The sequence below is a fragment of the Aotus nancymaae genome, unplaced genomic scaffold (genome assembly GCF_030222135.1).
Source record: "Aotus nancymaae isolate 86718 unplaced genomic scaffold, 86718_ANA_hifiasm-v0.15.2.pri h1tg000039l, whole genome shotgun sequence".
NCBI classification, from domain to species: domain Eukaryota; kingdom Metazoa; phylum Chordata; class Mammalia; order Primates; family Aotidae; genus Aotus; species Aotus nancymaae.
In genome coordinates this window covers 1,319,956-1,341,757 of record NW_026988453.1, presented here as the reverse complement: position 1 = coordinate 1,341,757, position 21,802 = coordinate 1,319,956, and the positions used below count along the sequence as shown (strand labels likewise).

General features: G+C 38.2%; 1 protein-coding gene and 1 pseudogene across 2 annotated transcripts in view; one reads left to right on the top strand and one right to left on the bottom strand.

Annotated features, from left to right (window-relative positions):
• Nucleotides 1-21,802, bottom strand: part of NEK7 (NIMA related kinase 7) — a 159,802-nt gene that overhangs the window by 106,722 nt on the left and 31,278 nt on the right. Inside the window, exon 1 of one of the 2 annotated variants that reach the window (XM_012459582.3) lies at nt 18,874-18,932. The exons of the other annotated variant lie outside the window; for it this stretch is intronic. The gene's annotated coding sequence lies outside the window, so the exon portion shown is untranslated. Of the gene's footprint in view, nt 1-18,873; nt 18,933-21,802 lie in introns of those variants that run through there. 2 annotated transcript variants of the gene reach the window in all.
• LOC105722215 (WW domain-binding protein 11-like) lies at nt 14,361-16,331 on the top strand (annotated as a pseudogene).

The following is a 21,802-nucleotide window of genomic DNA, read 5'->3' as shown; positions in this document are numbered from 1 at the left end:
TTAGCATGGTGCATTTGAGATTCAACAAGGTTATACAGTTGGTTCATTTGTATGGCTGAGTAGTACTCCACTGAATGGACGTATCTCAATATTCATTCTCCAACTGAGGGGCATCCTCATTGTTTCCAGTTCAGGATAATTATGAATAAAGCCATTATGAACATTTGCAAACAGGTCCACACATAAGTTTTCAATACACTCTGATAAATATCTAGAAATCAAACTTCTGGGTAGCACTAGATTTAATAAATTAAGGATAAATGTACAATAGAAGGTCTTTATTTGGTATAACAAGAAATAAAACATAGAGAATCAAAGTATCTCAGACTGATACTTTGATTCTCTATGTTTTATCATAGAGAATTATCACGTATCTTCCGTGTGGTCTCAGCAATGTTCCTGTCACTCATTATTTTACTGCTTACTACTCTAATAAGATTAACAAAAATACTGGATATCACATTTGCCTACTGAATTTGTATTTTCATCAATTCATCAAGTGAGAAGGAAGAAAAAAGTAATAGGATTTCTAATAAAAATTGTGACAAATTGAGAAATGTAATGAACCTTTCAATTCTTGGGAAAAGCAGACATTACCTTCCCCTGACTATTCACTGAATTAGAATGGACTTAAAATGAAATCTTTAATTGTATGCTGAAAGCATATAAATGCCATATTTTCATCAGAAAATTAAGCCCACTATGAAGACGGTTGTTTATAAATTCCTACTCCTATTTCTATAAAATGCCTATGGATATTAACTAATAAACAGAAATAGAATACTGAAAAAAGCATAACAAATAACTACAGAAATATTAAACTGTTAAATATGAGCTTTTTGATATAGAATAATTTATGTAAAAAAATTTTTTCAAGGTACTGAAATGAGAAAGAATTCACAGCACTTGTCTGTTTCTTTAAATCTTTTTGGAGCTATTGCTGTATTTCAGACAATTCTCTAAAACATCTGATCATTTCCCATTAGAGCAATATACTGAGACAGAAAGATTCTACATTAGAACGCAGGCATATGTCCACAAAAATATCATTTTAAAGTTGTTTTACACCTGCAGCATCACTGAAAAGTAATAAAATAAACGTTGAGATAATTAGGATTAATACTTTTTATTTTGGTTCTTGCTGACACCTGCTGGTCCAATTTTATCTTCTTCCTTACTATACATTGATACATTAAGGGTTTTAAATATTTAACTGAAGTTATGATTTTTTTAGCTTAAACTGCAAAAGCCAGTAGGCCATATTAACAGAACTCAAAAATACAAAAACATTGATGTGTTTAAAAATATTACACAAGGTACTACTTTTATTTAAGCAAATCCTATACTGATGAAATAAGACAATAAGTAATGTATATCATCTTTACTGAATCCTTAAAATTTCCCTTTCTTCTTTCCCTCCTCTTTCCTCCTAAACCCACTGTAACACAATGGCAGAGAAGAGGTACTGTCCTCTTTCTAAAAACTTCTGTTTCATATTCCTAACATTAAAAAAAAAAACATTTTATAAACTGACTTTAAAGGGAAAAAAAGCTACAGTCAACTGCCTTTTTACTTACCTTTTTAATGGCTCCTACTCTCTGTAGCTTTGCAAACCTAGTAAGAAATAGACTCCATATACCATTACTAAATAGGCAAAAGGATTAACTCAAATCTGAGACTATACCTTAGGATGTGTATGCAAAAGTGGGGAAGAAAAAGTGTGTGCGGTGGATGCCATGAGTACATACTTTTCATTTATTAATTCATTTATTAATTACACATCAGATCTGTTTCTCCCAGAGCAAATACAGTTATTTAAACCTAATTATTTTTGGCAAAATAATCCTGAGTGCATACTATAAACAAGTAGTTCACATCCCTACTTGGCTATCAGAATCATCCATGAAGATTTTTTTGTTTTAAATATAGCTGATTGTGCCACCCAACACCTCCACCCCTGATTATGATTAGTTAAGTCTGAAGTAGGGCCTACATTTCTGTATTTCAAAATAGAAAGGTACAGAGATGATTATCATGCACAGTTACGTTTTAGACTGACACAGTATTTTCATTCAATAGCTAGTGGAGGTTCATGCTATTTTCAGTTAGTTCTTTGCATCCAGATGTATCACTGCAGCTGAAAATGATGAGCACTTGGCAATGCCTGCCAAAACTGCCACTGTTTTTGGCCCCACTAATGAAGCTGTTTTAGACTCAGGCAAAGAACATGAAAGCAGCAGCTCAGGCTCAGTGCCTTTCTGAGTCTAAACTGGATCCAAACAAAAATAAGCAATGGAGTTTTTATTCAAAGACACTGAATTATGACTCAGTGGAAGCAGGAGAAGAAGGAAGGGAGGAAGGGGAGCAGCACCAGTAGCAGGGGCTTGGACTATTCCTGGGGCATTTCAGTTGTTGTTAATATTGTTATTATTATACATTATATTTTAAAAGAAAAAGGAAAATTGCGAGGGAGCACAAACCTCTCAGGCACATACCATGTCCCTGAATATCTCCCCATTCCTTTCTTAAAACAGATCTCAAGTTAAATATTAGTTTCAAATCAATATGAAACGTGTTTTGCTCCTCAAATTGCAATGCTTGGAATAGTTATTTCATCCAATATCTGTAAATAAAATACCTAAGTTTCACTTTTTAAATAACAAATATAGATTTAACCTATTGAACTTTAAAAACAAAAAAATCAAACATCTTAATATATACCAGTTTAGGAGCTGTGACAACATTACGGCACAGCAAAAAATAAGTGTTGTGACTTGCTCTCATATTTATTTTTTAATTTATTTTTGTATTATTCTTTTGTACCAGAGTCTTACTCTGTTGCAAGGGCTGGAGTGCAGTGGTGCAATCACAGCTCAGCTCACCACAGCCTCTAACTCCTGGGCTCAAGAAATCCTCCTGCTCCAGCCTCCCAAGTAGCTGAGATCACAGGCACCCAGCAACATGCCCAGCTAATTTTTAAAAAAAATTTTTTGCAAGACAGGATCTCTCGCTATGTTGCCCAGGCTGGTCTCAAACTCCCGGCCTCAAGTCATCCTTCCATGTCGGCCTCCCAAAGTGCTGAGATATGGGCATGAGCCACTGCAACTGGCCACTGTCATCTCTAAAATTCTCCATTGTATCCTCAAAATACAAGACTACTACCTTCCTAAAGAAGGATCTATGAAAAACATTTTATAAAAGAAAACAGGAAGGAAGGAAAGAAACCAATAAAACCCCAACGAACTCAACCTGTCACTTTCTAGGCCACAGGTCAAACCAAAGCCTCTTTTTCTGAGCTCTCATTATTAGCAGTCCCTGCTTTAGATGTAGGGGTGAGGTTCATTCTTCCATTAGTTCTATTATTTCTGTCATGACTGCTCCTGTTTTTACTGATTAGGAAGTGTTTTCAAACACATGATGTTACTTCTCAGAGTCCTCACTGGATGAAAAGGGGCTTTATCCTCCAAAATTCAGTAAAACGCCAAGAGAAGTGGTAGAAAGGCGTTTTCCCAATGTATTACTCTTTACACTTTTTTTCTCCAGCCTTCCCATCCCTGACCCTAGAGTCATTTGGGATAAGGGAGAGTTACAGGGTTTGGCTGTGTCCCCATCCAAATCTCATCTTGAATTGTAGCTCCCATAATTCCCACGTGCTGTAAGAGGGACCCAGTGGGAGATAACTGAATCATGGGGCAGATTCTCCCATGTTGTTCTCATGGTAGTGAATATGTCTCATGAGATCTGATGGTTTTATAAAGGGTTTCCCGTTTGGCTTAGCTCTCATTCTCTCTTATCTGCTGCCAAGTAAGACGTGCCTTTCACTTTCCACCATGATTGTGAGGCCTTCCCAGCCACGTGGAACTGTGATTCCATTAGACATCTTTTTCAGAACAGACTAATACAGAGAGATTCTGGAAAAAGCAGCACCGGCATAGCCACTGTGATTTCTGGTAGCACTCCACAATGGAACTAGAAGAAAGAATGTGGAAGCAGAACATGACCTGCCTGAGAGGCTGTGCATACATTACACAGTTGCTACAATCATCTGCTTCTACCCAAAAATAACACCTCCCGCAGTAACAAGTTTCCACACAGGACTTTGAGCAAGTTACTCAATGACTGACGGGATTGCTAAAGTGAGGAAAGCGTTAAACCAGCCCTCTCCAGTCCTCCTTGTGAACAAAGGCTGGGTCACATTTTTTTTTTCATATTCCTGACAACACCTACAATGGCACTAAAACATTAATATGATGATTGATGCCTGTGAACATTTAACTCCTAAGCCAGTGTAACTAATGTGGATCTCCAGTGTTGCTGAGGCTACGCCTGAGTTATTTCTGGTTTGGAAATAGACGTGGCTGAAGTACCTCTGACTTTTTAGGTACAGCCAAAAAGAGTCAGCAGACTAGATGCCCTGAGATGAATGACTGTAATAAACTGTCCTAAGACCTGAAACTTTAGCTTGGTGCTAAATCCAAACTACAGTGCTTTTTGTGATTGCCACACAGTTTATTAAAAGCCTTTGCTGAAACAAGGGTTCCCCAATTCTCAAACCAATCTCGATATATGCTATATTTTTTAATAAAGCTTGACTGTGACCTTCAAGTGTTTCTTGTTTATGGTCACTATATGGGAAGACATGCCTCCTATTCTATACTTAGAAATCTCTGGTGCAAACACCCCGAGCATGTCTTGGTGTCACCTGGATTTTCCTAAAACACTATCAACACAGTAAGGCTCCAGAAAGAGAAGAAAATGGGAGCAGAAGAGCAATTTTTAAAATTATATAAGGACAAAAGGAAGGAAGAGAGAGAAGACATATTCCTTAAGCTACAACCAATTCCTTAGAATATTAATGAATTCTATAAAAAGAACTGAATCACTTTAGTTTGCTATCTGAAGCAGGAATCAGCAACCTTTCTGTAAAGGGTCAGAGAGGAAGTATTTTAAGCTTCACAGGCATCAAACGCTCTCTGTTCCAATTATTCAACTCTACTGGCAAAACAGCCATAAAAATATATAAAGGGACAGAAGTGACTATGTGCCAATAATACTTTATTTACAAAAACTGGCATAGAACATAAAATTTTTTATGTTAAAAAACCACTATATACTCCTGTGATTTCAAATGAAATTAATAAAACAATTCTAAGAGACAGAACAGAATCCAGACCTACTCAGTGTATCCTAAAATAAAACTCAAATACTTTGCGGCCATCCTAACCACTGTATAAATTTAGATACGACCTATGGAGTAAATTCTGGTGGGACTCATCACCACAACACATAAAAACAGTACCCGCTTCCACCTTTAAAAAAAAAGTAGAAATTAAGAGATTATATACAATGAAAACATACTCCACACATTATATACACCACAACAATCACTCTCCACCTAAAATCCTATGAATCTCAACAAGCCAACATGAATAAACACATAATCTCCAGAGAGAGGGCACCCATTAAATCTATAATATCCCAAATAATCCAAGAACCAAAGCAAAAGCACTGCTAACAGGATAAAAAGCAAAGCCAAGATTCTGGCAGACTCACTGCTAGGACACAAAACTGGAGTACAGAAAGCACCAAAGGGCTGGGCATGGTGGCTCCTGCCTGTAATCCCAACACTGTGGGAGGCCAAGATGTGTGGATCACCCGAGGTCAGTTCAAGACCAGCGTGGCCAATGTGGTGAAACCCCGTTTCTGCTAAAAATACAAAAAATAGTCGTGTGTGGTGGCACGTGTCTGTAGTTCAAGCTACTCAGGAGGCTAAGACAGGAGAATCACTTGAACCTGGGAGGCAGAGGTTGCAGTGCGCCATCATGCCACTGCACTCCAGCCTGGGCAACAGAGCAAGACACCATCTCCCAAAAAAAAAAGAAGGCATCAAAGAGCAGAGGTTTGTGTAAAAACCCTCATCGTTTAGTCAAGACCTCTGAAGACAGATCAGCCTCCACTTTAAAGGGGATACACTCATAATAAAACATATTGAGTCTTCTCTGGAGATGGTGGCACCATTTATAGCCTCAACAAGTTTTCATACACAACATCTGGTATGCAATAAAAAAGAAAAGAAAGAAAGCTGGCCAAGAAATCAGATACAGAAATCAAAATAAGGAAAACAACAGAAATAGGCCCATACATGAACCAGATTTTAGTATAATCAGAAACTAAAATAACTATGACTAATACGTTCTATAAATTAAATGAAAATAGAGAATTTCTCAGAAATCTGAATATCTATAGAAGTAATAAATGCACTATCCACAAAACAATAAACATCCTAATTAAAGATTGGTTTTAATAGGTCAAAGATCCATTGAAATCTCTAAAGTGTCCACCAATAGAAGAATGAATGAATGCACAAAAAGCAGGGTAATGGGGCAAGAAGTAGCAAAAATTTTAAATAATTTTAAAAGGAGAGCAAGAAATTAGGCAAAATAGGACAAAGAGTAGTTGGAACAATAGAAAACAAATAAGATGATAAATTTAAATCTAAAATATTAGCATGACGCTGAATGAACAAAAAGCTCCAACTGGAAAACAAAAATTATCCAACTAGATTTTTTTTTTATTCTAAGTTGTCTGTAAGACCTGTCTTACATATTAGAACATAAAAAAGACTTTTTTGAAAAATGAAAATGAAACACTATGTGAACACTGGCCAAAAGAGGGCTGGTATAAGTATATTTATATTAGACAAAGTAGCTTTGAAGACCAAAAGAATTCGAAATAAAGAGGAATATTTCATAAAAATAGATACATGTCAGTAAGACATAACAATCCTATATTTGAATAACATAGCCAGAATATATAAAGTAAAAACTAATAGTACTAAATGGAGATAAAAACAATTCCATAATCAAGAGTTCAAAGTTTTAAAACAACTCTTCCAGAAGCAAATAGAACAAGCTATGTAAGTGTGTGAGTGTGTGTGTGTGTGTGTGTGTGTATAAAAAGTATCGTATAGAGAGGAGTTAAACCACACAATTAACTAATTAATTAAATGTGTGCACTAGAAAAGAAAGAAAATCTGAAAATCACTATCTAAGCATCTGCAGTGGATACTACGGTGTGTTGTGTAGATCACCTCCAGGACTAAGGCATTCATTCCTCCAAGCTGCAGGAAGTGATGGCTCACACCTGTCTCTCTCTCTAAGCAGTTTTATCCAATGGTCAATGTGAAGGGTCAAAGGTCTACACCACTTCCTGAAGGGCTATTCTAACTCCAGAATGCCCCAGTGGATTGGCTGAAACTTCTACTGCAACCATACTGCAGTTCAGGTTCTTCTACCCAGTCTTGCTTCCTTCATGGTACTCCTCCCGAAAGCATTATACAATAAACACCATATATGCAGATCTCCATCTCAGAATCTGTTGCCTGGAGAATTCAGCTAAATGACAGCTGCTATTAGAAGTGGTCCAATTTGCAGCTCCATCACTGGTTGGCAATGAGGAGTCCCATTACTGATGGCAGGTGAAGTATGGATACCCCCTCACATAAGCAGTAGTTCAATTATTAAAACTTTCACCAATCACAAGTGGGACAGGATGCCAACCGAAGGACACTTATTGGGAGGTAAAATATCTCAGGCATCTGAAAGGCTGACAGGAAGTAGTAATTATAAGGACTACGAAATCAGCTTTTGCTGGGGGCTACCGACAAATTGTGGGGAGAGGAAATTAAAAACTAAGAATGATTTCAGGTGATATGTGAAAGGTTAAAAAGCCTCTATAGAGAACAGAAAGAGATTCTCATCTTCCTCACAGATAGAAAGTATAAAGAACTGAGAATCAGGCCGAAGACTTAATTGGCAACAGATTGCCAAAAAAACCTGAATATCTAACATTGAATACTGAATCCTGGCAGATCTGGTATTCCAAGCACAGGATCCTGACTGGGAAGAATCAAGACTGAGACATCGCATAGGGACATGTGGGTCAACAGTCTTGAAAACCTTGAAACCCCAAATCACCTTAAACTCTCTGGGCCTGCAGAAGAGGCCCACTCCTCCTTCACCTGAAGATAATACAGACGCTTCCACTTCATAGGACACACAGGCCCCATCAGGATTTATCCTCTCCTGGCCACCGGACTAATAACCAGGATCAAGGGAAGGAAGCCCAAGGAAAGCTTCCACACCGCTGGTAATGTCCTACATAGTCACCTAGGGGGGGTCATGGGGGTTCCCTTCTAAAAATTTACTGAGCTACACACTTAAATATGTACTGTACTATTTTTGTTTGTTGAACTTCAATAAATAGTGTTTTTTGTAAAAAGCAATTATATTAAATCTACATTTTCAAAGAAAAGTGCTTTATTAAGAAATTTTACAGTATCTTGTCACATTGGTATTCACATATATTAATATCTTTGTCTATCTTTGTCACTGTATCAACATTGTAGCAAAGACCACACCAGTAAAAAACTATTCTTTATTAGAAATGTTAACTGTCAAGAAACTAATGAAATTCAGTATTATACAGTAAGTGACTAATATAACAAACATAATTACATTGTAGAAATTTATATTTGTGCATAGCTTGAACACTAAAGTAGATATCATTTATATACTACTATGTGCCAAGTTCTGGACCAAGTGCCTTATATGCAATACTCATATAATTCTCATAATAATTATTCACCAAACAAATACATCTGCCAGGCCTTGTGTTAGATGCTAGAGCTTCAGTGGTACACAAAGTTAGATGCTAGAGCTTCAGTGGTACACTGAAAGTAATAGAACCCCAGTGGTTCTATTACTATACACAAAAGAAAAGTGAGGCTTATTCAGGTTACCACTGGCACTCATGGTCACTGTGGCAGATTCTGTAGACTGACCAATGCCACATCCGTTCCCAACCTCTTCCTTGCATGCCTGTACCTCAGTCACTAAAAAGCTACTTACTCTTCTCCCAGCCAGTCTTTCAGCTCGACTTGACCACGTAACCTAGATTTGGCCAAAGACACAAGCAAAAGTCTCTTGTCCTGATAAAAGCTGCCTTTGCCCTTCCCTCCTTTCTCCCAGCCCACCATGTGGATATGATGTCTCAAGCTGCAGCAGCCAGGTTTGTTTTTCTGTATGAGAAAAAGGCCAAAGAATGACAGAGATTCCAGCCCTAGCATCACTGAACTAATTACTATCATGACTGTCACTGAAAGAGATTTCTCATTAGGTGAAAAATAAACCCCTCTGTAGTTGTGCCACTGTTGTTACTTAAAGCTAAATGCATTCCTAACAGGTATGTCACACAGCTAGCAAGTGGGGAGCCGAGATTTAAACTTAAATCCAGCTCTCGACAAAGCATCGAACTGGAAAACTTTTCTATGAACATTTACTTCAAACTGTAAGTAATATATTCTCCACAAATAAGTGCTTATTCCAAAGCCAGACAGATAATTTACAGAAACGTCAAGAGGTCACCAGAGAACTCTGTTCTAGTGCATTTTTTACTTGGTTGTGGCACTATATAAGCCTGTGATGACCTTAAGTTTTAAACACAGCTTTGTAGACATTGGTCTATAAGCAACAATGCCCTTTGAGCTTCTCAGAAGCATTAAGCTTTAGAATTAATAACATTAAACTTTCCAATTTTCCTAGAATATAGGAATGGATAAGAGTCTGACTCACTTTCAATTAACAAATTAACTTTAATCATCATATTAAACCCAAAATCTGAGAAGGAAAATTTCTTCTGGTAGCAGAAACAATAACAAAGACATATTTATAGATAACTTTTCATTAAAAGAAGTCTCTCAGACCACTGGAAGAAAATTACTTATCTTCCTTAAATATAAATTAATAAATGTCTATTTATTATTATATAAATCATAATACATGTAAAAATATTAATGCATATTTGGGTTAAATTTCTTTTTGAGAGTCTCACTCAGTTACCCAGGCTGGAGTGTAGTGGCACGAACTCGGCTCACTGCAACTTCCGCCTCCCAGGTTCAAGTGATTCTCCTGCCTCAGCCTCCCAAGTAGCTGGGATTACAGATGTGCACCACCATGCTTGGCTAATTTTTGTATATGTGTTTTAGTAGAGATGGGGTTTCAGCATGTTGGCCAGGCTGGTCTCGAACTCCTGACCTCAGGTGATCTGCCCACCTCGGCCTCCCAAAATGCTGGGATCACAGGCATAAGCCACCGTGTCCAGCCCATATTCAGGTTAAATTTCAAAATCAAATTAAATTGACTTGATCTAAAAAGTCAACCTTTGCTCTCTGTTTACATTTAACAATCAGCTCAAACCAATGAGGAGTATATGGTTAAATGGGTAATTTTCTAGAATCCTCTAGAATGAGCATCCATAACACATTCCTCTTAAATCATGTGTACGTGACAACACAGTACGTATACTCTTGTGGAGAGTCAAGGGTTGATTCCACAAACACATCTCAAATGCTTCAGCTGTGCTAGGCTCTAGGAGAAGTTGACAATGCCCTGCTTTTTTAGTCTACTGAAAGGTATTTATATGTCAATTATTGTAAATATATGCCCAAGTGCCCTAGGAATACAGACTTTTTTAAAAATAAAATAGAAATACAGATGGTGACAAACCAAAAGAGCTTCCCACTAAACCTTCCCCTAAAACCTTCTTTTGTCTTCCCCCTTCTTCCCACTACTCTCCACCATCAATATCAATATCAAATATCAATATATTCATCTCACACCAGTTAGAATGGCTATTATCAAAAAGTCAAAAAATAACAGGTGCTGGCGAGGTTGTGGAGAAAAAGTAACATTTATACACTGTTGATGGGAGTGTAAATTAGTTCAATGACTGTGGAAAACAGTGTGACAATTCCTCAAAAACCTAAAAACAAAAATACCATACAACCCAGCAATCCCATTACTGGTCATCTACCCGAAGGAATATAAATTGTACTATCATAAAGACACATGCATCTATATGTTCGCTGCAGCACTATTCACAACAGCAAAGATACAGAATCAACCTCAATGCCCATTATTGGTAGACTGGATAAGGAAAACGTGGTACATATACACCCTGGAATACCATGCAGCCATAAAAAAGAATGAGGTCATGTCCTTTGTGGGAATATGGATGGTGCTGGAGGCCACTGACCTTAGAAAACTGATTTAGGAACAGAAAACCAAATACCACATGTTCTCCTCTATAAGTGGGACCTAAATGAGGAAACAACAGACACTGGGGCCTATTGGAGAGTGGAGAGTGGAAGGGAGGGAGAAAATCAGAAAACATAATGGGTACTAGGTTTAATACCCGGTGACAAATAATGTATACAATAAACTCCCACGTAACAAGTTCACCTATATAAGAAACCTGCCATGTACCCCGAACTTAAAAAAAAGAGAATCTAAAAAGCTAGAAATTCCAGAAGCCAAAAAAAAAATAAATAAATCTAATATAAAAACAAAAACTAGAGTCTTCCATCTCAAGTTCAACCTCTCCCCTAAACATCTCCATCTGGATTTCCAATAAACATCATAAAACTCAGTATCCAGAAATGATTTTGTATCTTGCGACTTTGCTGAAGTTACCTATCAGCTTAAGAAGCTTTTGGGCTGAGACTATGGGGTTTTCTAGACATAGGATCATGCCATCTGCAAACAAAGATAATTTGACTTCCTCTCTTTCTGTTTGAATACACTTTATTTCCTTCACTTGCCTGACTGCCCTGGCCAGAACTTCCAATAAGATGCTGAATAGGAGTGGTGAGAGAGGGTAGCCTTGTCTTGTGCAGGTTTTCAGGTGAAACGCTTAAGCTTTTGGTTGTCATATGTGGCTTTTTGTCATATATGGCTTTGGCACATATGGCTCTTATTCTGAGGGATGTTCCTTCACTACCTAGTTTATTAACAGTTTTTAACATGAAGGGATGTTGAAATTTATCGAAGGCCTTTTCTGCATCTATTGAGATAATTATGTGGTTTTTGTCTTTAGTTCTGTTTATGTGACAGGTTGCATTTATTGATTTGCATATGTTGAACCAATCTTCCATCCCAGGGATGAAGTCCACTTGACCATGGTAGATAAACTTTTTGGTGTGCTGCTGGATTCAGTTTGCCAGTATTTTATTGAGGATTTTTACATCAATATTCATCAGGGATATTGGCCTGAAGTTTTCTTTTTTTGTTGTGTTTCTGCCAGGTTTTGGTATCAGGATGATGTTGACCTCAAATATGAGTTAGGGAGGAGTACCTCCTTTTCAAATGTTTGGAATAGTCTCAGTAGAAATGGTACAAGCTCCTTTTTGTACCTCTCATAGATTTCAGCTATAAATTTGTGTGGTCCTGGGCTTTTCTTGGTTGGGGGAGGAAAGGAAGAATACAAAAAAAGTAAGTTTTATATCAGTAAATCTAAAAACATAGATAAAATGAACAAGGTCCTATTAAAAAAAGTATGCATGTATATTTGTACATATAAAAAATTAATTCTAAAATATGAAAATAGGGGGCCAGAAATAGTGAAGAAATTTTTGAAAAACGCTACCAAGGTAAATGGCCTTTCCTAACTAGGTATCAAAACTTACTGAAAGTGCAATTGAAGCAGGAAAAGACAGGGAGAGCAATGGAACTACCCATGCATGAAAAATCTTTTGAGAGAAGTGGCACTACAGGCAAGTGGATAAGGTATAGACTATTCAATCAATAGTATCAGGATAGCTGGTTATCAATTACTTTGAATCAATAAATACATACACACATGTGTACACACAGAAACAAAGGATTACCACCTTGTAACATATAGAGCAGATCAAAGAACTAAATATGAAAAGTAGAACTTTACAACATTTTGAAGAAAACAGACAAGTTTTATTCACAACATCTAGGTAAAGAAAAATACACTTCAGGACAACTATTACAAACCATACAAAAGGTTGACAAATTCAATTACATTGAAATTAGAAATATTTGTTCATCAAGAGAGGTAATTTAAGAAGTGCAAAGAAAAGTCACAGATCAATAAAAAGAATATGTACAAAGCATACAACCGAGAATTCATTTCTAGGTGAAAAAAATCAATAAACAAAAGGCAACCTAATTTTTTTTTAATTGGCAAAAGACATTAACAAGTAATTTTTAGAAGAACATATGAAAATATACTCAATCTCATCACAAATCAAAAAGATGCAAATTAAACAACAGGATACCACTTCATACTCATCAGGTATGCTAAAAAGAAACTAAATTCTGTCAAAATAAAACCAGGATATGGAGCAGCTGGAGCTCACATGTACTACAGGTGGGAATATTTGAAGGACAATGTCCCCACAACCCACCAAGTCCCCTCCTAGACAGATACTCCAAAAAAACTCAAATGTGCACAAAGACACACAAGGATGTTCAGGACAGCACAGTTTGTAACAGCAACATAATGGAAAGAGCATTTCACTTCTCCCAGGACCCAGGGGGATTAAAAACTTAGGACCCTTCATGTGTTAGTTTCCCTGTTTGAGGGTCCCTAATCTACTGAGCTGGAAAAAAATATTTTATAAATTTAAATGTTGATGTTACTCCTTGTTTCCAAAACACTCTAACAACTATAAAAATGATAACATTAACACATCAAAGTATGAAATAAAAGCAAAAGCACTAAACAAAATACTATATAAAACTCATGATTACCTCTTTACTGTTTATCCAATAGGAAGCATAGCAAAAACTTTCTACTGGTTTAGAAAAGCCAAGATTCTAATAAGATTATAACAAATTCCATTTGTCGGAAATAAAACAAAAAAAAAATTATCATCCTTCTCTTCCGGGGCCACTCTCCTAATAAATGGTAGAAATAAGAAACAAACTATTCCTAGGAAAAGATACTAAATTTCTCAATTTGTAATTTCATTAATAATTACTTGATTACAAATACATTTGAATTTATAAGAATGCAAAAAAAAAAAAAAAGATCTAGGACCAGAATGAGTCACAGATTTTTAAATTCAGAGTTACAAGGACTTTAGAGACTATCGTCTAAATACAGAGATGCGTATCTTCTCTATAATATCTGATTAATTCTGTTCAATTTTATTTACTAAAACTGTGTTTTTATTCTAGCAGTCCATAAAACAGCATACTCGAAATAATATTCATTTTATTAAAGCTTATGTCATCCAAAAACATTAAACAAAAATACTGGCATAAAAATTCCACCTCTCTGCCAGTTGAGGATGGTTTACTTGCTGTGTGAGAAAGTATCAGGGGTATAGATTTAAGAAGATGGAGGCGGGGTTGACGAAGAGGCCGAGTTGAAGGCCCTTATCAAGTAAAAGAGGTCAGGATTCGCTCCCTCCCCGCTTCTTGCAGTCCTGGGAGCACAGCAGAAGTGTTTTTCTTTTTTCAATGAACAAGTAAACCATAAAAATTGTCAACATGGGACGGAGATCTACATTATCCACCAAGAGTGGAAAATTTATGAACCCCACAGACCAAGCCCGAAAGGAAGCCCGGAAGAGAGAATTAAAGAACAAAAAACAGCGCATGATGGTTCGAGCTGCAGTTTTAAAGATGAAGAATCCAAAACAGATTATCTGAGACATGGAGAAGCTGGATGAAATGGAGTTTAACCCAGTGCAACAGCCACAATTAAATGAGAAAGTACTGAAAGACCAGCGTAAAAAGCTGTGTGAAACCTCTGAATGTATTCTATGACTCTATGAAAAAGAGAATCCAGATATTTACGAAGAATTGAGAAAGCTAGAAGTAGAGTATGAACAGAAGAGGGCTCAACTTAGCCAGTATTTTGATGCTGTCAAGAATGCTCAGCACATGGAAGTGGAGAGTATTCCTTTGCCAGACGTGCCACAGGCTCCTTCCAACATTTTGATCCAGGACATTCCACTTCCTGGTGCCCAGCCACCCTCCATCCTAAAGAAAACCTCAGCCCATGGACCTCCAATTTGGGCAGTTTCTGTCCTTCCTCTTCTTGGACATGTTGTTCCACATTTGCCCCCTGGCAGAAAACGTCCTGGCCCTCCCCCGGTCCACCTCCTCCTCAAGTCGTGCAGATGTATGGCTGTAAAGTTGGTTTTGCCCTAGATCTTCCCCCTCATAGGTGAGATGAAGACGTGTTATATAGTCCTGAACTCCCCCTCGTAGGTGAGATGAAGACATGTTATATAGTCCTGAACTTGCCCAGCGAGGCCATGATGATGATGTTTCTAGCACCAGTGAAGATGATGGCTATCCTGAGGACATGGATCAAGATAAGCATGATGACAGCACTGATGGCAGTGACGCTGACAAATCAGATGGAGAAAGTGAGGGGGATGAATTTGTGCACCGTGATGATGGTGAGAGAGACAACAATGAAGAAAAGAAGTCAGGTCTGAGTGTACGGTTTGCAGATATGCCTGGAAAATCAAGGAAGAAAAAGAAGAATATGAAAGAACTGACTCCTCTTCAAGCCATGATGCTTTGTATGGCAGGTCAAGAAATCCCTGAGGAGGGATGAGAAGTAGAGGAATTTTCAGAAGATGATGATGAAGATGACTCTGATGACTCTGAAGCAGAAAAGCAATCACAAAAACAACACAGAGAGGAATCCCATTCTGATGGTACATCCACTGCATCTTCACAGCAGCGGGCTCCCCTGCAGTCTGTTCCTCCTTCTCAGATACAAGCACCTCCCAAGCCAGGACCACCACCTCTTGGACCACCACCTGCTCCACCATTACAGCCTTCTGGGCCACCTACAGGCCTTCCTCCTGGTCCATCTCCCAGAGCTCCTCCATTCCTGAGGCCACCTGGAATGCCAAGACTCCGAGGGCCTTTACTCCGACTTTTACCTCCAGGACCACCAACAGGCCAACCCCCTGGCCCTCCCCGAGGTCCACCTCCAGGTCTGCCTCTTGGTTCCCCTCCTCGGGGACCCCCACCAAGGATACCTCCCCCTGCACGTCCAGGTATTCCTCCACCTCGTCCTGGCATGATGCACCCACATTTGGTGCCTCCCCTTGGACCTGCCCCCACCCCGGGCTTTTCCCACCAGCTCCCTTGCCGAACCCTGGGGTTTTAAGTGCCCCACCCAACTTGATTCAGAGACCCAAGGTGGTTGATACGAGTACAGCCACCATTGAGAAGAAAGCCCCAGCAACCATCAGTGCCAAGCCACAGATCACTAACCCCAAGGCAGAGATTACTCGATTTGCGCCCATCGCACTGAGAGTACATCCAAAGAAAAAAGGGGCTACTGCTGCTCCCCAAAGAAAGTTAGAGGATGATTCTGCTGTGCCTCTTGCCAAAGCAGCACCCAAATCTGGTCCTTCTGTTCCTGTCTCAGTACAAACTAAGGATGATGTCTATGAGGCTTTCATGAAGGAGATGGAAGGGCTACTGTGACAGCTTTTGATGCCAGAACAGGCTTCTGTTCATAACAGTGGCCCATGGAGAAAGAGGCTCTTATTAAACTTAGATGAAAGAGCTGCTTCCATTGTCAGGGTATTTTCTAATTTCAGTTCAAGGAATATCCTAAAATTTAGCCTTGTCCAGAATTTATTGCACATAAAAGAGAGTATTTCATTCAGAACAGATCAGTTATTGAAGCAGTGCTGCTAAAATCATTCCCTTTCACACCACGATTTTCATCCTATTTCTTCCCCTTCTCCAGTTCTTTGGAAATTTGTGATCAGAGGGATCTTAGTTGCTTATTTTGTTTTGACTCTCTTCTTGTGTGCTGTGGGCACTGGAGTAGAGATTTCTGACAAAAACAGTTTATTTCATGTTGCCTTTTGTGTTTAAGTTATTTTTAATATTTTCCTGTAAATATTTTGTAATATTTTACTTGTAATGAAATAGATCACAGTGTCATTTCCTAAGTCAAGGCAGGATATGTGGGAAGAAAATGTACAATTCTTTAAGATTATTTCCCACTGACCTAAAAAAAAAGAAGATGGAGGCATGCTGAAATTTAAAGGAGTCTCTAAAAGTCTGTTGTTTGCTGCAACTGACTGAAAACTGACAACATGTTCCCAGATGAATGCTTTAATATGCATTAAATGACAAGTTTTCACAGTGGATTTTGATGGCAACTCTGATAGTGTTAGGGAGTTAAAACTGGATATTGTTTATACATCTTGAAGAACAGAAAACTTAATGCTGCAGTAATATATTTATTAAAATATTTATATCTAATTCATGTCTTTCAAATAAAATACAAGCATTTTTCTAAATAAAATTACTCAAAGTATAGGAAAGAATTATTCAGGATGTTGCATTCTTAACATCTGCCTATATGGCAATACAAATTAAATAATAAAGCAACCACAAAATAATGACCCTCCTCTCTTTTTAAAAATATCATTGAAACCCAGAGATTAAGTTTCACTTGTTAATCAGTTAATACACAAATTCTTTATTCATATCCAACACGTTCTTGAGATTAAATGCTGTTTTGATTCATATTACAACTTATAATTACTTTAAAGTTTATCATTTGAGCTTAGTAGGTATTCTGAATGTAACACTAAAAATAAATCAGCCCCAGAAGGAAGGAATAACATAACTTTAAGTTGTTTGTCCCAAAAGAACAAATATTTTGCAAACATACTATAAAACATAAAATATGCCTTCATCTTAAAAGCCCTTAACATTAATCCAAATGTTTAATGAGGCCTATAAGTGGCTCATGACATAGTTGTTCTCAGGCTGAAAATCTATATACAAATTGTTCCCTGGAAACAATTTTCAACCAAAAGTTATAAATACCAGAAGAGGGATTAATAATGGAAAGTCTGACCTAACACTAGCCTGACTACTGTGATCTTCTACATAATAGTATCCTACTGGTTATTGTTCATGCCACTCAGAGCTAGAATGAATCTTTAGTTCTTGTAACTTGAAAGATGCAAATAAATATCAATTTTTTCTCTCAATTGTGCTTTAAATATAACTTATCAAATTGTAAGATGTAGGTTCATACAACCAGGGACTTATGACATCAAAATTAAGCAAAAATTAACAATGTTTTTAAAAAATCCTTTCAAATAACATTCTTTTCCACTCTCTTTTCCTATGTGACACTAATATCAGCAAAATCTTAATTCAGACTTATATTCAAAATATGTAATATGCCACATATGAACTGAACTAAATTTTAACACTTGATGTATTTCGTAAGCAAACTGTTAACTTAGGATTTTGAAGTCTCAAGGGAGTAACAATTTTACTGAAATATTCAGACATATAAATATTATCCATAACCTACAAATCATCATTTTCTACTCATTCAAGGGCACTTAATTCAGGGTAGTAAAACAGATGGGGTCCAATGCCTGGTTGCACCACTTTCACATATAATTTGCCATGTGCCACTTAGCCTCTCTGAACATCAGTTTTCTTTTCTGCAAAATGGAGATAATGAACTTTCCTGGCCTACTTCACCAAGTAGTCAGGATGACTCAGTGACATAAATTATACAAATGTTTTATTAACTCTGAAAGCAGAACTCAAATATGGTATTACTATATTACTTCATGCACATTATTTGAAAAACACCTATTCTTATTTAAGGTGTTTTCATATTGATAATAATGTATCAGGAGAGGTAAGTGTTCCAGCACAGTCTCAAGAAGCACACAAAACTATAAGGTCTAAGCATCTTCTGTCCCTGACCCCTTTCTATATAGCTAGTGGCACAGGTCAAGGTAACTACAGGGACTTCAGTGCAACTGCTCACCCCCTGACCAAGGGTGTCAAAGTACTGAGCCCTTAGCTCTGGTTTCCTCAGCTGCCACACAACTCATGCAAGCATAACCACCATGCAGGCCCATCACTTCTCTCCATTGAACTTAGGGGCAAGAAAACTGGTACTACTATGCTGATACTCCTGCTGTTCGCTGTGCTTTATAAAACTGTCTTGCTTTGATCACTAAGTCTCACTTACTTTTAAGTTGTGGTAAGCCAATCAGCTTACTTAGTCATTTCCTCTAAAACTGTTACTCTGCATTCTCTATGAAATCCAGGTTCTCACCTTAGGGAAAAAAAAAAAAAAAAGAGCAAACAGTGTGCTGAGATAGACAATGACTTTTTTTTTCACATTCTTTTTTTTTTATTGCATTTTAGGTTTTGGGGTACATGTGAAGAACATGCAAGATTGTTGCACAGGTACACATGTGGCAGTGTGATTTGCTGCCTTCCTCCCCTTCACCTATATCTGGCATTTCTCCCCATGATATCTCTCCCCAACTCCCCACCCACCCCCTCTGTCCCCTCCCCTATTTCACCCCAACAGACCCCAGTGTGTAGTGCTCCCCTCCCTGTATCCATGTGTTCGCATTGTTCAATACCCGCCTATAAGTGAGAACATGCAGTGTTTGATTTTCTGTTCTTGTGTCAGTTCACTGAGAATGATGGTTTCCAGGTTCATCCATGTCCCTACAAAGGACACAAACTCATCGTTTTTGATGGCTGCATAATATTCCATGGTGGATATGTGCCACATTTTCCCTGACAATGAATTTTTGAAAAGCCCAAAGGCATTGTGGCTATAATATTAAAACAAGGATTCCCTAAGCAAACAAAGAAGGGCTCAGCACCCAAAAATTTGGGGCCAGAAATTGAGCTATGGGAGCCCCAAAGCAGGTAGCTGGTTGAAAGCAATGCAGTCTGATTAAAACCAGAAGTGCCTCTATAGAGTCAGATCCCTCCATGGAAATAATTCCCCTCTACTAGAGGAACAAAGAAGCTGAGTGGCAACCTTAGTGTTGGAAACGGGTTTATAACATCAGGGAAAAATCCACACCGAGACAATGGATCACTCAGCAAGGCTAGTTTTACTTCCTGCAGGAAGGGTGCAACTCGCCAGCAATCTTGCCATGAGAGCACTCCTGAACAAAGGAGACAGGGACATTTACAAGTTTGATAACCTGACGCAATTGCCCTACTGCTGTGTCTAGTTTCCATTGGCCAGAACAGGACCTCACATTCTATGCTTGTCCCGATTGGCTAAAAACTTGGAAATTTTCTAAAGAGGTAAAGGCAGAGGAGAACAAAGGAAAAGAGGAAGTAACTTGAGGAATGCTTAAAGAAGAGATAAAATTTCCAAATAAGGAAGGGGAATAAGCTATGACCTAAGACTTCCCTGGGCTTGTCCAGGCATGTCAGAGCAAATATCTAGGTTAAAGTGTAAGAACTAAGAACATGGGATGCATTTATTTCTTTATTATCACTAACAGCTACTTTAAGGTTATTAGCAAAAGCTTTAAAGTAAATTAACCTTTGAATAAACTATTATTTATTCATAATGAACTAAGAGGAAAGCTTTGAACAGGAACCATTTATTTATTCTTATTTCCTACACTTAGCATAAATTACTCCTGCAGTGCCTCCATTACATAACCTTGTACCTCTGTACCCTGATTTGCTATCCTTTAAAGATAAAGGTGACCACAGATGTGGCCAAAGTCTTTCTACCTGCAGGGAAGACTTCAGGAAGAAAGGTCAGGGTGGGGAATGTAAACTTGTATGGTGCTTTTAGATACTGATACTAATGAGAGCTGGCAGCCTACAATGGATTCTCATCAACTGAATTCAGTTGCCATCCCTGTTGCTCTGGCTGTTGCAGACATTGTGACCATGACTGAATCAACTGCACAAACTAATGACACCTGCTATGCCATTCTGGATATCGCTAATGCCTCTTTCTCAATCCCTTGGGTACCAGAAAATTAAGATCAGTTTATCTTCAGGTTCCAGAACAGATTTACTGAGCAGCCACGGGGGTACCTGAATTCTGCTCTTTGCATCAATGCGGAGATGTGGAACAAGCCTTCCTCCCTTGTAGTGGAATGACTTGATTCCACTATATTGATGATGCCATGCTGACTGATAGGCGCAAATGAAGAACAGGTGGCAATGGCTTTAGACGAGATGCTGACTCACATGAGTGCCTGGGGTGGTTCATTAATTTTGACGAGATATAGGGACTAGCCATCCAAGTCAAATTCTCAGGAACAATGCTGGCTCCCCTGAGACCAAAAGGAAAAATTACTCACCCTCCAGCCCCCACCTACCAAAACAGGAGCCTGGCACATAATTGGACCATTTGGGTATTAAAGACAACATGTGCCTCATCTAGGCTAAACTACCCAGAGGACACGCAGACTTCTGGTTCCACATAGCAGTGCAAGTACTCTTCCTTGACAGTGGAGCTCATGCCATAGAGCAAATGGCCAGAAATCTAGCCTTAACTTTATTTACCACAGTCAATTCGGCTGTGCAAACTCTGGAAAATCAGCAGGTCAGCTTAAAATTCCTTTGCACAAGTCATAATGCATAACATACTGGCCTAAACTATGTCCTGGCCGACCAAGGTATGTATGAATTAATACCACCAGTCAGGTGGAACAATCCAAACTTCTCATAAGGAAGGGAGCTAAATGATGATCTGAAATAAGACCTACTAACACTCTCTGGGACTTGACCCAATTTGTTGAGTCCAGAATCCTACGGTGCATGGTTAAGGTGAATACTGCAGGTTGGCCTCATTCTGTTAATAACTGTCCTCATCAAGTGTTGTATGAGATAAACTGAATGAATGTTGTCTCAGCACCTGACAGCATATCTAATCTAAGTTGCTGATGGGGTGGTATAATCATATAAAAATTTGAGTTCAACCAAGAATGTGTATGGGCAAAGGATGGACTGCTGGGAAAGGCTGTCTGTCCTGGGCCCAAACATCCTTGTACACCCTTACCAACTATGCCAAATAACAAATGCACCAGCCATCCTCTAACTTTGAGCTACTTCTGTAGCTAGTTATGTAGGCAATCCAGTAGGTCAAAGAACCACAAAGTAGGTCTCAGCGTTCCTTG